The sequence below is a fragment of the Macaca thibetana genome, chromosome 14 (genome assembly GCF_024542745.1).
Source record: "Macaca thibetana thibetana isolate TM-01 chromosome 14, ASM2454274v1, whole genome shotgun sequence".
Classification (NCBI taxonomy): domain Eukaryota; kingdom Metazoa; phylum Chordata; class Mammalia; order Primates; family Cercopithecidae; genus Macaca; species Macaca thibetana.
Window position 1 is genome coordinate 103,143,426 of NC_065591.1, and position 13,382 is coordinate 103,156,807.

Consider the following 13,382-nt stretch of genomic DNA (forward strand, 5'->3'; position numbering starts at 1 on the left):
AGTTGCCACACAGGATCTCTCCAATTCTCCTTCCACTTAATCTGTAGAGAATGGCATAGTATAATGGTCAAGAGTCCAGGAATCAGGGTAAAACAGCGACCTGGCTGGTGCTCACTCACCACTGTAATCTTGGGACAGTCACATAATTCCTGTGGACTCAGTTTAATCTCTGTAAAATGGAGATAACAATATTATTTATCTCTAAGATTGCTGAGAATGTCAAAGGAGAGCATAGAAGCCAATCTCTTCATCAATAATGTACCATATAAATATAAAATTTTACAATATTATTTCTACTTACAAAAGTAACACAAGTGCCACTGAGCAAACAGTAAGCATAAGGAGATTAAGTGTCTATATTTATATCAAATAAAGTAGATTTCAAGACAATCAGTATCAGCAGAGATAAAAAGGGATATTTTACAATGATAAGACAGCCTACTCATGAGAAATGCCTAACAATCATAAATGTGTATATCTCAAATAACAGAGATTCAAAACACATGAATCAAAAGTCAACAGAATTAAATGGAGAAATAAATTTAAAATAATAACTAGAGATTTTAACATTTTCAACCAAAATAATCAATAAATACACAGAAGTCGTGAACAACACTATCACCTTGACTAAATTAATGTTTATTAGTTAACTGTTATTAAGTACACTACACCCAACCATTACGGAATTTACTTTTTTTTCAAGATAACGTGGTATATTCCCCAAGAAACACTAAACGTTTGTTCGTAAAACAAGTCTCAATACATCTAAAAAGACTGAAGTCTTACAGAGTATATTTTCTCACAAAGGAATTAAATTGCAAAGAGGTAACAATGTATCTAGAAAAATGCCAAAATACTTGGAAATTAAACAGAACATATCTAAATAAATTATGGGCCATACAAGAAAGCATAAAGAAAATTAGAAAATATTTCTAATTGAATAATAAAATAAAAAATATTAAAACTTAAATGCAGCTAAGATAGTATTAAAGGAAATGTATAGCTTTGAATATGTATATTAGGAAAGAAAAAAGATACTAAAAGAAAAATCAATGACTTTAAGCCATATCTTTAAAATATAGATCAATAATTCTCAACCAGAAGTTACTTTGTTCCCCAGTATCTAGAGACATTTTTGTTTTCACAACTGGGTGGGGAAGAGCTATTGGCATCTAACAGGTAGAGGCCAGGGTTGATGCTGAACACCCTACAATATGTAGGCTAGTTCCTCACAACAAAGAATTGTCCAATCAAAAATGTCAATAATGCCAAGGTTGAGAAACACTGATCTAGTTGAAGAAGAGTGAAGTAAAACCAAATTAAGTAGAAGGAAGAAATAATAAAAGATAAGAGTAGAAATCAATGACATACAACATTGAAAAACAATAGACAACATTTACAAAGCCGAAGCTGATTCTTTGGAAAAATCAAGAAAGATCAAGAAAATTAATAAACCCTAGCTAGATAAGTTGAGGTAAAAAAGAAAGAGAGAGAGTTCAAGTTGCCAATATCAGGAGTGAAAGACATCACTACAGATTCTACAGTCACTAAAAGAACAACAGTAACATATTGTTAACAACTTTATGCCAATAAATTTGACAACTTTGATGAAATGAACAAAGTCCTTGAAAAATAAAAATTACCACAAATGACACTGGTTTTTTAGAAATCTAAGTAGTCATTTATCTATTAAAGAAATTGAACTTGTCATCAAAAACATTTCCACAAAGAAAATTCTAGGCCCAGATACTTTCACTGGTGAATTATGTCAGCATTTCAGGGAAAAAGTAACACCAATCTTTTATGAACTATTTGCAGAAAACAGAAAAGGAATACTTCTTAATTCAGTTTATGCAGCTATACAAAAATCTGACAAAGACATTATGAGAAAAAAATTACAGGCAAATAGTCCTCATGAATGTAGACAAAAAATCTTTACCAGAAAAACAATATGTTGTGGCTAAGTCAGATTTATCCCAGGAATACAAGGTTAATTTAACTTTCAAAATAATCTATCAATATAATTCACTATATTAGTGGTGAGTGAGGGAGAAAATCAGCATGATCATCCCAATGGATCAAAAAAGTCATATGACAAATTCAACGCCACTTGTGATTTTCTTTTCTGCAAATTGGAAATAAAAGGGTACTTTTTCAAGCTGACGAAGGGCACCCATATAAAAATCTACAACTAATATCACACATAATGGTGAAAGATTGAGTGCTTTCTCTGTAAGACTGGAAACAAAGCAACAACGCTGTCTCTCACTGCTTCTATTCATCATTGTACTGGAGATCGTAGCCAATGCAATACAATTTTTTTAAAAAGAATACCAATTGGAAGGAAAAAAAAGAAGGAAAACCTCAACTGAGATATGAAATGTTTACATATAAAAACCTAAGGAATAAAAAAAGAGCGGCCAGGTGCGGTGGCTCACTCCTGAGATCCCAGCACTTTGGGAGGCCAAGGCGGGCAGACCACCTGATGTCGAGAGTTCAAGACCAGCCTGACCCATGTGGAGAAACCCCGTCTCTACTAAAAATACAAAATTAGCCAGTGTGGTGGCGCATGCCTGTAATCCCAGCTACTCAGGGGCTGAGGAAGGAAGATCACTTGAACCCGGGAGGTGGAGGTTGTGGTGAGCTGAGATCACTCCATTGCACTCCTGCCTGGGGGACAAGAGTGAGACTTTGTCTCAAAAATAAAATAAAATGAAATAAAATAAAATAGCTACTAGAACCAACAAGTGTGCTTAGCAAGATTGCAGGATACAATCTCAATCCACAAAAATTAATGATATTTGTATCTACTAGCAGCAATTAGAAAATAAAATTTTAAAAAATTCTTTTTACAAAAACGTAAAATACTTAGGACTACATTTTTAAAACATGTGCATGACTTATGCACTGAAGACTACAAAACCTTGCTGAGAAAAAGTTTAAAAGATCTAAATCTGTGAAGAGACATACCATGTTTTTGGGTTGGAAGATACAATGTTTTAAGATGTCAATTATCTAAAAATTGATCTAAAGATTTATCACAATCCCAATTACAATTTCAACAGGTTTTCTTTGTAGGAATTGACAAGCTGATTCTAAAATTTATATGAAACTACAGAAGATCTAAAATGTTTAAAGTAATCTTGAAAAAAAAACAAAGTTGGGGAACTTACATATTTGATTTTAAAACTTCTTATAGAGCTGTATTAAGACAGTATGGTACTGACGTAGGATAGATAAATAAATCAGTAGATCAGAAAACAGTCTAGAAATAGAATCACACATATAATTTAATTTTCAACAAAAGCATCAGAGCAATCTAAAAAAGAAAGAAAAGGGTTGTCAACAACAATGTGCTAGACAACGAAATATCCATGTAGAAAACAAAAGAAAACCTCGACTCCTGCCTCATACCACACATACACACACACACACATACACACACACACATACACACACACACACACACACACACACACACACACACACACACACACACACACACACACACACACACACACACACACACACACACACACACACACACACACACACACACACACACACACACACACACACACACACACACATACACACACACACACACACATACACACACACACACATACACGCACACACACATACACACACACACATACACACACACACACACACACGCACACACACATACACACACACACACACACACACACACATACACACACACACATACACACACACACACACACATACATACACACACATACACACATACACACACACATACACACACATACACACACACACACACACACACACACACACACATACACACACACACATACACACACACACACACACATACACACACACACACACATACACACACACACACACACACACACACACACACACACACACACATACACACACACACACACACACAGAATTATAAATTTAATTGTAAAACATAAAACTATCAACTTTCTGGAAGAAAATAAGCTATCTTCACAACTTGAGGGGCAGGCAAAGATTTCCTAGATAGGAAACAGAAATACATGCCCATTAAAAATGATAAATTGTACTGCATTGAATTTTAAAACTTCACAAAACACACCAGTAGAAAAATGAATAGGTAAGCTGCAGCCTGGGAAAAAATGTTCACAGAACGTATATCTGATGAAGGAATTGTATTCAGAATGGATAAAGGACTATAATTCAATAATAAAAAGACAAGTCGCCCTATTAAAAAGTGATCAAAAGATTTAAACAGACACTTCACAATGGAAGATAAACATCAAATACATATATGACAAAATGTCTTTCATTAGTCATCAAAGAAATGAAAATTATACCCCAAATGTTGGGGTGAAATACCCCAAATATTGTTGAAGATGTAGAATAACCAGAATTCTTATTTGTTGGTGGTGAGAGTAAAAAATGGCACAACCACTTTGGAAAAAGTCTGATGGTTATCTTGTAAAACTAAACATATATCTACTATACGAGCCAGTGATTCATTCTTAAGTATTTACCCAAAAGAAATAAAAACATGCAAAAAAAAAAAACTGTACAAGAATGTTCTTAGCAGCTGTATTCATAATAGCCAAAAACTGGAAACAGCCCAGGTATAGATCAATAGGAGAATAAATAACCAAAGTATGGTAGATTCATGCAATGCAATAATATTCAGCAGAAAAGGAACTGCCTATACATGCAACAATATATGGATGAGTATGGAAAAACATTATGCTAAGTGAAAGAAGAGCTACACAAAGAGTGCATGCTGTGTAATTCCATTCACACTTATTCTACAAGCAATGCTAATCTACGGTGAAAAGAAATTGGTGGTTGCCTCTAAGGAGATAGAAGTGGAGACAGATTGATAAGGAGCATGAGGAAATTTGGGGATTAATAGTATTGTTTTGTATATTAATAGAGATTTGGGTTACACCTCTGTACTTATTTTCCAAAACTCATCGAATGATATCCTTAAGATTTGTATGTTTTGCTCTATGTAAATTTGACCTCACAATAAAAAAAAGAAAGAGCCTTAGGTTAATATCAGTTTAATATATACATCCTAAAGTCTTTAGGGTGAGTGCACTGATGGCTTAGCTTACTTTGAAATGCATCTAACAGAAAAATACAGGGTCAATAGATGGATTGATAGATTTCTGGTTATCTAGTGCTAAATGTTCATTGTAGAATCTAGGTGATTACAGGCATTCACCGTACAATTCTTTAAACTTTTCTGCATGTTTAAAAATTTTCATAATAAAATTATAGATAGAAGAAAAAAAAGTAACGCTGATGTGAAGTATCAAAACTCTCTATGGTAACCTCAGGGCATAAACCTAAGGAATCGAACCCCATTAGATATACCTCTCCCGGCTGCTTACCAGCCCACCTGTGTCCCGAATGGGTTATCCAACACCCAAGCTTCTGATCAACCTGGACTATTGCGTTGCATTTTCAAAGCAGAAGAATATGCAGGGTTTTCAGTAAGACTGTGTGTACATTCTAATTTTAATAACTGCAATTACTAGTATGATAAAGCTTCTGACAATCACATAATTTAAGTATATAAAAGGTACTTTTACTTCAGACTGAAAACTGGTGAAAAATGACTGCGATATGGAAGAAAGTAATTATTTTCCAGCCAGGAGATTCTATATCTATAAGAAAAATAATTTATATTTAAATTTTGTTTATAAAGTATTTCTATCATACCTGTGAGCTGTTTTTAAATTTTTTTTTTTTTTTTTTTTTTTTTTTTTGAGATGGAGTCGCTCTGTCGTCCAGGCTGGAATGCAGTGGTGCAATCTCGGCTCACTGCAACCTCCTCCTCATGGGTTCAAGGGATTCTCCTGCCTTAGCCTCCTGAATACCTGGGACTATAGGTGCCTGCCACCATGCCTGGCTTGGCTGGCTAACTTTTTTTTTTTTTTTTTGTATTTAGTAGAGATGGGGTTTCACCATGTTGGCCAGGCTCGTCTAGAACTCATGATTTCAGGTGATCCCACCCACCTTGGCCTCCCAAAGTGCTGGGATTACAGGCATGAGCCACTGCGCCTGGCCAACTGTTTTTAAATTTTAAAAGTTTAAGATGCAAGGCCTAGTCTTCTGCTTATGATATGTCATCAGTGGACATTCTGTGTATGTAACCATGTAATAATGGAACACAGCAGTGAACAGATGCACCGCAGTCTGAATTCTTCCCTGTGTATTGCTGCTGAGTCACTGTTGGGATCTGGCAAGGCTCCTCAAAGCCCCTGAGCCTCACTAGCATCTCCGGCCTGCCTCTTGGTCTTCAAGTGCACAGACCAGGAAGTCACTGTTCCTGAGAGGTGAATAGGGCCAAATGATGCAACCCTGAAAAAGCTTGCCTCTAACTTACTTTCCCAAGGCAGAGAGAATTTCTCTAGAAATCAAGTCAGCCATGTTATTGAGGCATTTTTATTGCATCTTTTCCCCCAAGGCCCTGGGACTCTGTGTTTGTGTATACACAAAGGATTATACTATTTTTGTTTAGTAAGATGGCTTGCTGATTTCAGTTTACAAGGTGAGAACATGGATATGTAAGTCTGAGTCACTTGGAAAAACAAAAGACAATCACTTTTAGAGTAAAGAGAAATACCTATTTAGAATTTTCTCTGTAAAAACATCACATTGATCACATCTTTCCGTCTTCTGAAAGGCATTTTAAGCCAAATCTACAGATTAGAAAATTTTGATAGATAACTTATCAGAACTGTATTTTGTGTTAAAACTGACCAAAATGCTTAATACATTTACTTTTAGTCTTTTAAATATTCTGACTTGTGTTAAATATGTCAGGAAACAAAGAAGTAAGGCAACCTTCTTGATGTGTAAAGTGTCCAAGTTCTAGGCTGGACATAGTAGTTGCTCACTAAGCATTTGTTGAATCGGTAAATAATATATCCCTAAAAAAGGCCTAAAAAAGGAGCGTAATGAAAATAAAGCTGCCACAATCGGGCCCCTTGATTTCATAAAGCACCGAGGCATCAACTTGCATCAAGTACTTCTGCAGACACAATCTCAAAATGCCTCATTCTCTAAGAAATGGGCAAATGATACTCTCTTTGATTGACGGAGAAAAAGAATCTGAGCCCAAGAAGGCACGGCAGACTCAGAATTTTAATTGCAACTTGCAAGATCAGAACACCCAGAAAAAAACCCCTGCACACAGCAATGCTGCTGCCTCTGCTGACCTATTCATTGGCTATAAGTCAACTGAGGGACAAAGTTCAACAGAGACCACAAAAGTACCAGAAGGTAAGAATTCCAGCTATAATCTGTGTGTATCCATTAAATATGTCTATTTATGTAGATTCATGTTTATTCCTCTGTCTCCTAAGTGTGTACACTGTGGATTTAAAATAAAATTACTTCATTCTGTTACTTCATTCATTTCCAAACCATGAGGTTTGGAAATTAATACATAGGCAATCAGCATGGTAAGGTGAAAGTTTAGGATGCCATTAGGCTACTAGAACCTATATATGATTTTGAAGAGAAGACCACTAACCATGTAGATTCTAGATTACAGGGGCACAGAGCAACCAACATGCTGGCAGAAAATATTGCCTTTCTCTCTGCATGTCTACTCTGAATTCAGAACTGGCTAGATGTCCCAGAGCACAAGCATGAGACTTTCACATCCACTTCTCTCTGTCTGCTCCTCTCAGTGTGAATTCTCCCATTATATAAGCCGCTGAGTTGCCATAATCTGAGGTACTCCAGGTGGAAACATTCCAACCATCCAGTCCTCTTCATCCATAGTGTCTGCCACGACAGAAAGACACTCAATAAACACTTGATGTATTGATGTGAGCTAAGGCTTGATAAAATAAAAATAGCAGTCATCCAAATAGCCACCAGTAATGTTGGTAGCTATGTGGCTACAGGATTAAAAGAACAAACATTGAACATGCTGGATTTGAACACCAGCACTGCCGTTGACTGTGTAAACTTGGATGAGTGACTTAACCTCTTTAAGTCTGTTTCTCCCTCCTATACATGGGAATTAAAGTAGTGCATCCCTTATTTGCTTTCTGAGAGGCTTAAGTGAGATCATGGTAACATCTCCTTAGCAAATGTGAGATGAACAGCACCTGTGTTTATATCTACCACTCTACCTGTTTTACTATATTATAACCTTCCATTTGCCCCAATAACTCTGAGTTTCTTGTGATCAAGGATGCACCTGACTTTTCTTTGAATTTCTTAGCAGGTAGCACAGTATCCAGCACATAAATGTTATAGCACATTGTAAAGGAAGCAAGGGTCTCCATTCTCATCTACCAGAAGTTGGTGACAATCTTCTTCAGGCTCCTGAGCCCCAAGTCCTCCAGCTCTTTCAGCTACTACAGACAATAAAACCTTTCTCCACTGAAATAGGTAGAATCAAAAATAGGAAATAAGGACACTAGTTGTGGAACTACACTAGTTGTGGAACACTAGTTCTTACTAGGAAAAGCAGATTTATCAGTCCTATATGGTTCATTCTTTAAATTTTGGTTTGACTTGAATGTCATAAAGCCCTTTGCCCAGGGAGGCACTGAGCGGACTTCAGATAAAGGCTTAAATGTGGGGTTCTACCATACTTGCTGTCTCCATTATCTTTTCACCTGACCCACCTTGCCCCATATTTGAATATGTCAATCTACTACTGAGGTTTAAAAGTACACAGGTGAGACAAGGGGCAGATGCCTCCGACATCTTGCTATTTTCTTTATGTTTCATTCTTGCATTTGCTTATGGGTCTGCACACATGAAAAGGAAATCGTCATGCTGCCAGATAAAAGACATTTAAAATCACTTCAGCTGATACCTTCTTGCTGAGTCAGTCTACTCTAAAGACCTTCTATAGTGACTGCTAAGACCACTGGGCTTTCACTCTCTAATGAAGAGAGTACACATTACCCTAACCCTGCCTGGTTTAGTAAGGGGGGAAAAAACCTCTAATTGAATAGGACAGCATCCATGCTACATGCCATACACAAGTTGCCTCTGAGAACTCTTTCTTAGCATTCAGATTCAACCACAGTCCCACCCCCCACAGGAGGGGAAAGGTAGATGCGTGGTGGTTCTCAGCTTTCACCACACATTGGAAACGCCTGGAAGAGCTTTAAAAATTCCTGATGCCTGCATCCACCCCCAGCAAGTCCATTTTAATCAGCCAAAGGCACAGTCTGGACACAGGGATTTTTCAGATTCCCAAGTGATTCTAATGTGCAGCCAAGGTTGAGAACTGCTGTTATAGATTTCCAACTAATTGGCTTGGGTGGGGTAAGACAACATCTGGATCTTATGAAAAGTGTGTTTTCTTCCTCTTAAGGTTTTCCTAGATGAGTTAAACATTATCATATTAATATGAGTGTAACTTTAGGATAAGTTGGATAAAGAAAACTTTTAATGAGAAGCAGATTTTTGTTGTAGGAGAGCATATAAAGATGGTGTATCCCATGCTACTCCACTCCTTACAAACACCATGATCACCCCCTGGCAGAACCACTGATGCCCCTGGACCCAGTCCCATCTTAGAACAAATAACATCAGTGTTCCTCAGGCCAGAGCCAACTTCTCTCCTGTGGTGTCCAGAGGGGATCTGAGTGAGAAATCTGTTACGCAAGAATTGCTTTCACAAGCTCCAAAGAGACCAAAGTGGGTTGCACGTGTCTTAGGGACCACATGAGACAATCCATTGGAATGAAAAAAGAAACTCCTAATTTATTTTTAAAAAAAGAAGAAGAAAAAGAAAAAAAGAAGAAGAAAAAGAAAAAAAGAAAGAAAAAAGAAAAAGAAGTAAAAGAAAAAATAAGCAAAGGAAAAGGAAATTAAGATTTATTTATATTTGAATAATAAACATAAATAATAAACCTGGACATTCGGTCATACCAGTCCACATTAACATGGACCAGACAATATTAATGTGGACTGGTGTGACCAAATGTCCAGGTTTGCCCCAGACTGGAGGATATATTAGAACAGGACTTTCAATGCTAAAGCCATGAAATTCCCAGGCAAACCAAGATGAGTTGGTCACCGTAGTGTTGGTGCTCTCCACACTTTAGTTATGTGTGACTCATGGTTCTGAGCGTGTCCTCAGGTACAAGAGGAAGTTATGCATGGAAACGGGGGGTAACGGTGATGCCCTCAGTTAATTCACTCCCATCATATTGCAACATATTGAGATTTAAGGATGATATCAGTGTGGTTAATTTTACAGACCCAACATCACTAAATGTACAGTCTTTATAATGATATGAGACCCTTTTGTGCCATAAAAAGAATCACTGATGATCTCATGACTAAAGACACCCAAAGAACTGTGAAACTTAAAAATGAATCACATATATAATTAAATTAATGAATTATATAGAATTAAGTTAATCATATAATTAAATTAATGAATTCTATATAATTAAATTAAATTAATTAACAATACATATTTACTTAATACAAATACAAGCACACTAAATTTGCTGATCTTTTTTGGTTGATAAGTTGGTTGTCCAAAATATGTTACCTGCAGATATTTTTTAAGTAGTAAACACAATTTGTACTTAATCCAGCCCATCAAGATCAAGATAACATTAATGCTTTTTGAAATTCATGCAATGAGGAGAACATTTATAAAGTGAAAATTTAGTAGATATCTAGGAATGTTTCCATCATGTGATATTGTTGCTAACAACAATATAGGTGTGTGTCACCCATAAAAACTTCCACATCTTCAGTCTTTTTAAAAAAAGATGTAGAAGCAGAATTTTTTAGGTTGCTGAAAATTTTTCCAAATAAAGAGTTTGAGTGGGTTTAACTCAATGGGCTAAAAAGGTCCTTCAGTAAGTGTGTAAGACCAGTTGACATAATTTACTGACTAAATTTTAAAATAACACCTTTGCGTGATTGATGGAAGAAATTTTAAAATAATTTTTGTAATTCATTTAGCACAGCCAATGATATACTCTTTTTATTTGGATCTAAATATCTTTGTGTGGTATCTTTTTCAGCTATGACAAAACACCGAAATCAATTGGAGCTAAACCCAGATCTTCAAATCATTATATCACAAAGATGCTCCTTCTAGATATTATTTACAGTTAATGAGGTCAAATGAATTGTTGTAGTCAATAAATAAAATAGTTAACGTACTTATTTTCATATTTACCTCATCTTTTAAAATTCCTATTATTGTGAATGTTTTATAGTTTATACAATTAGCTATATGTTTGTAGGGTACAAATAGCTCAAGAATACAATTTATAAATAACTAAATGTACATATATAAGAATGGACACTCATACTGAAAAGAGATCACTAAGCTAGAAAACTATTTCAAAGCAGACTTCTATAATAATCCACGATGCCTGCCTAGCCCAGAGTTGGCACTCAATAAATATGTGCTGATGGCTAACATATTTATGAAAAAAATGTTCAACATCACTAATCATTGGAGAAATGCAAATTAAAACAATGAGATATCATTTCACACCTGTCAGAATGGCTGTTATCAAAAAGAAAAGATAGCAAGTGTTGGCAAGGATGTAGAGAAAAGGAAACCCCTGTACACTGTTGGTGGGAATGTAAATTAGTACAGCCATTACGGAAAACTGTATGGACATTCCTTGAAAAGTTTAAAGTAGAATTACCATATGATCCAGCAATCTCACTTCTGGGTACTTACCCAGAAGATTTTAAATCCGTGTGTCAAAAAGACGTCTGCATTCCAATGTTCATTACAGCGCTATTCACAATAACCAAGTTATGAAATCAACCTAAGTGTCCTCAAGCAATGAACGGATAGAGAAAATATGGCATATATACATAATGGAATACTATTCAGCCTTTAAAACTAAGGGAATTCTACCATTGGCAACAATGTGGATGAATGGAGAACATTATGCTGAGTGAAACAAGCCAGACACAGAAAGACAGATACTGCATGTTTTCCCTTATATGTGGAATCTAAAAGAATCAAACACATAGAAGCAGAGAGTAGAATGCTAGTTATAGAGGCTGGGGTACGGGGGAATGGAGATATGTTCAAATGGTACAAAGTCTTAGTTAGAAAGGAGGAACAAGTTTGTTGTGGTTTTTTTTGAGATCTATTGCACAGCATGGTGAATATAATTAATAATAATGTATTGTACATTTCAAAATTTCTAAGAGAGTAAACTGCAAATATTCTCACCACAAAAAAATAAGTAGTGGAGATAATGGATATGTTAGCTTGATTTAAGTATTTCACAATGTATTCATAAGTTATAACATCAATCTGTAAATTGCATCCCGTAATATATTATATTATATTCATACCCCACAAACATATATAAATTGTCAATTTTCAATAAAATAAAATTTTTTAAATCTGTGTTGAATGAATGAATGAAACACCTTCCACAGCAGCCACAGCTGTAGAAGAACTGACAAACAGATTAATAGCACCAGCTTATGGATGTTTCTACTCAAGCTTTCAGAAAAAACATCTGCCAAGCATCATGTCTCTGTCCATCCAATAAAGGAGACTTCATTATAATCAACTTGCAATCATCTATATCAATATTTAGAAGTAGTGGATAGGGAATCCCCCCATTTAATTCAATTCAACAGGAAATTATTGAGAGAGTCTCATATTTGACACTCAAATGAAGTAAGTTAATGCAAAATAAGTTATCTGTGGTTTCTGATTTCAAGAAATTTGTGTTTAGCTTTAGAACATGTCTTCAGATTTCCACTTAGAGATGAGTGCAGCCTGATATTCAGAGAATTTAAGACACTTGGTCATGTGATTTTGTTCTTTTCCAGATGTCTACCTTCTTCATCTTAGCCACATACTTGTCTCCTTGCTACCCTGTTTTATGCTGGAATTGGACAGCCTCATGGATCAGAATCTCGTAAAGCAGTAGTCTACATCGCACCGGCCACACTCTTCTTCAAGTTGCAGATCAAGTTGTTCAAGCCTCTACCTCAAAAGACAGTAAGGCAAATGCATTTTTAATAGATCTTCCCTTTCACTTGAGCCTCACTAAAGCTGAAGATAAAACCTCAAAACACTTTCCTTCCATGTCATTTTTCTGGGTTCTGGTTTTCAGGGAGAATAAGCCAAAAAGACAATGGTGCTGGTAATCTAAAGAGGGCTAAATCACTGGATGTGCTCTCGTCCTCCAAAATCTGGAAATAAGACACATAGCAGAATAGTGTGGATAATTTTTAAACAATTACTCCAACAAAGATTAACCAATGAAGGCAGTGAGCTCAGGGGATTTTAGAAACTCAGAAAATCACCAGGAAAAGGAGACCCCTTCCAAACTGTAACTCACTCCATGGACTGATCTTGGAGAGGACTAATTGGC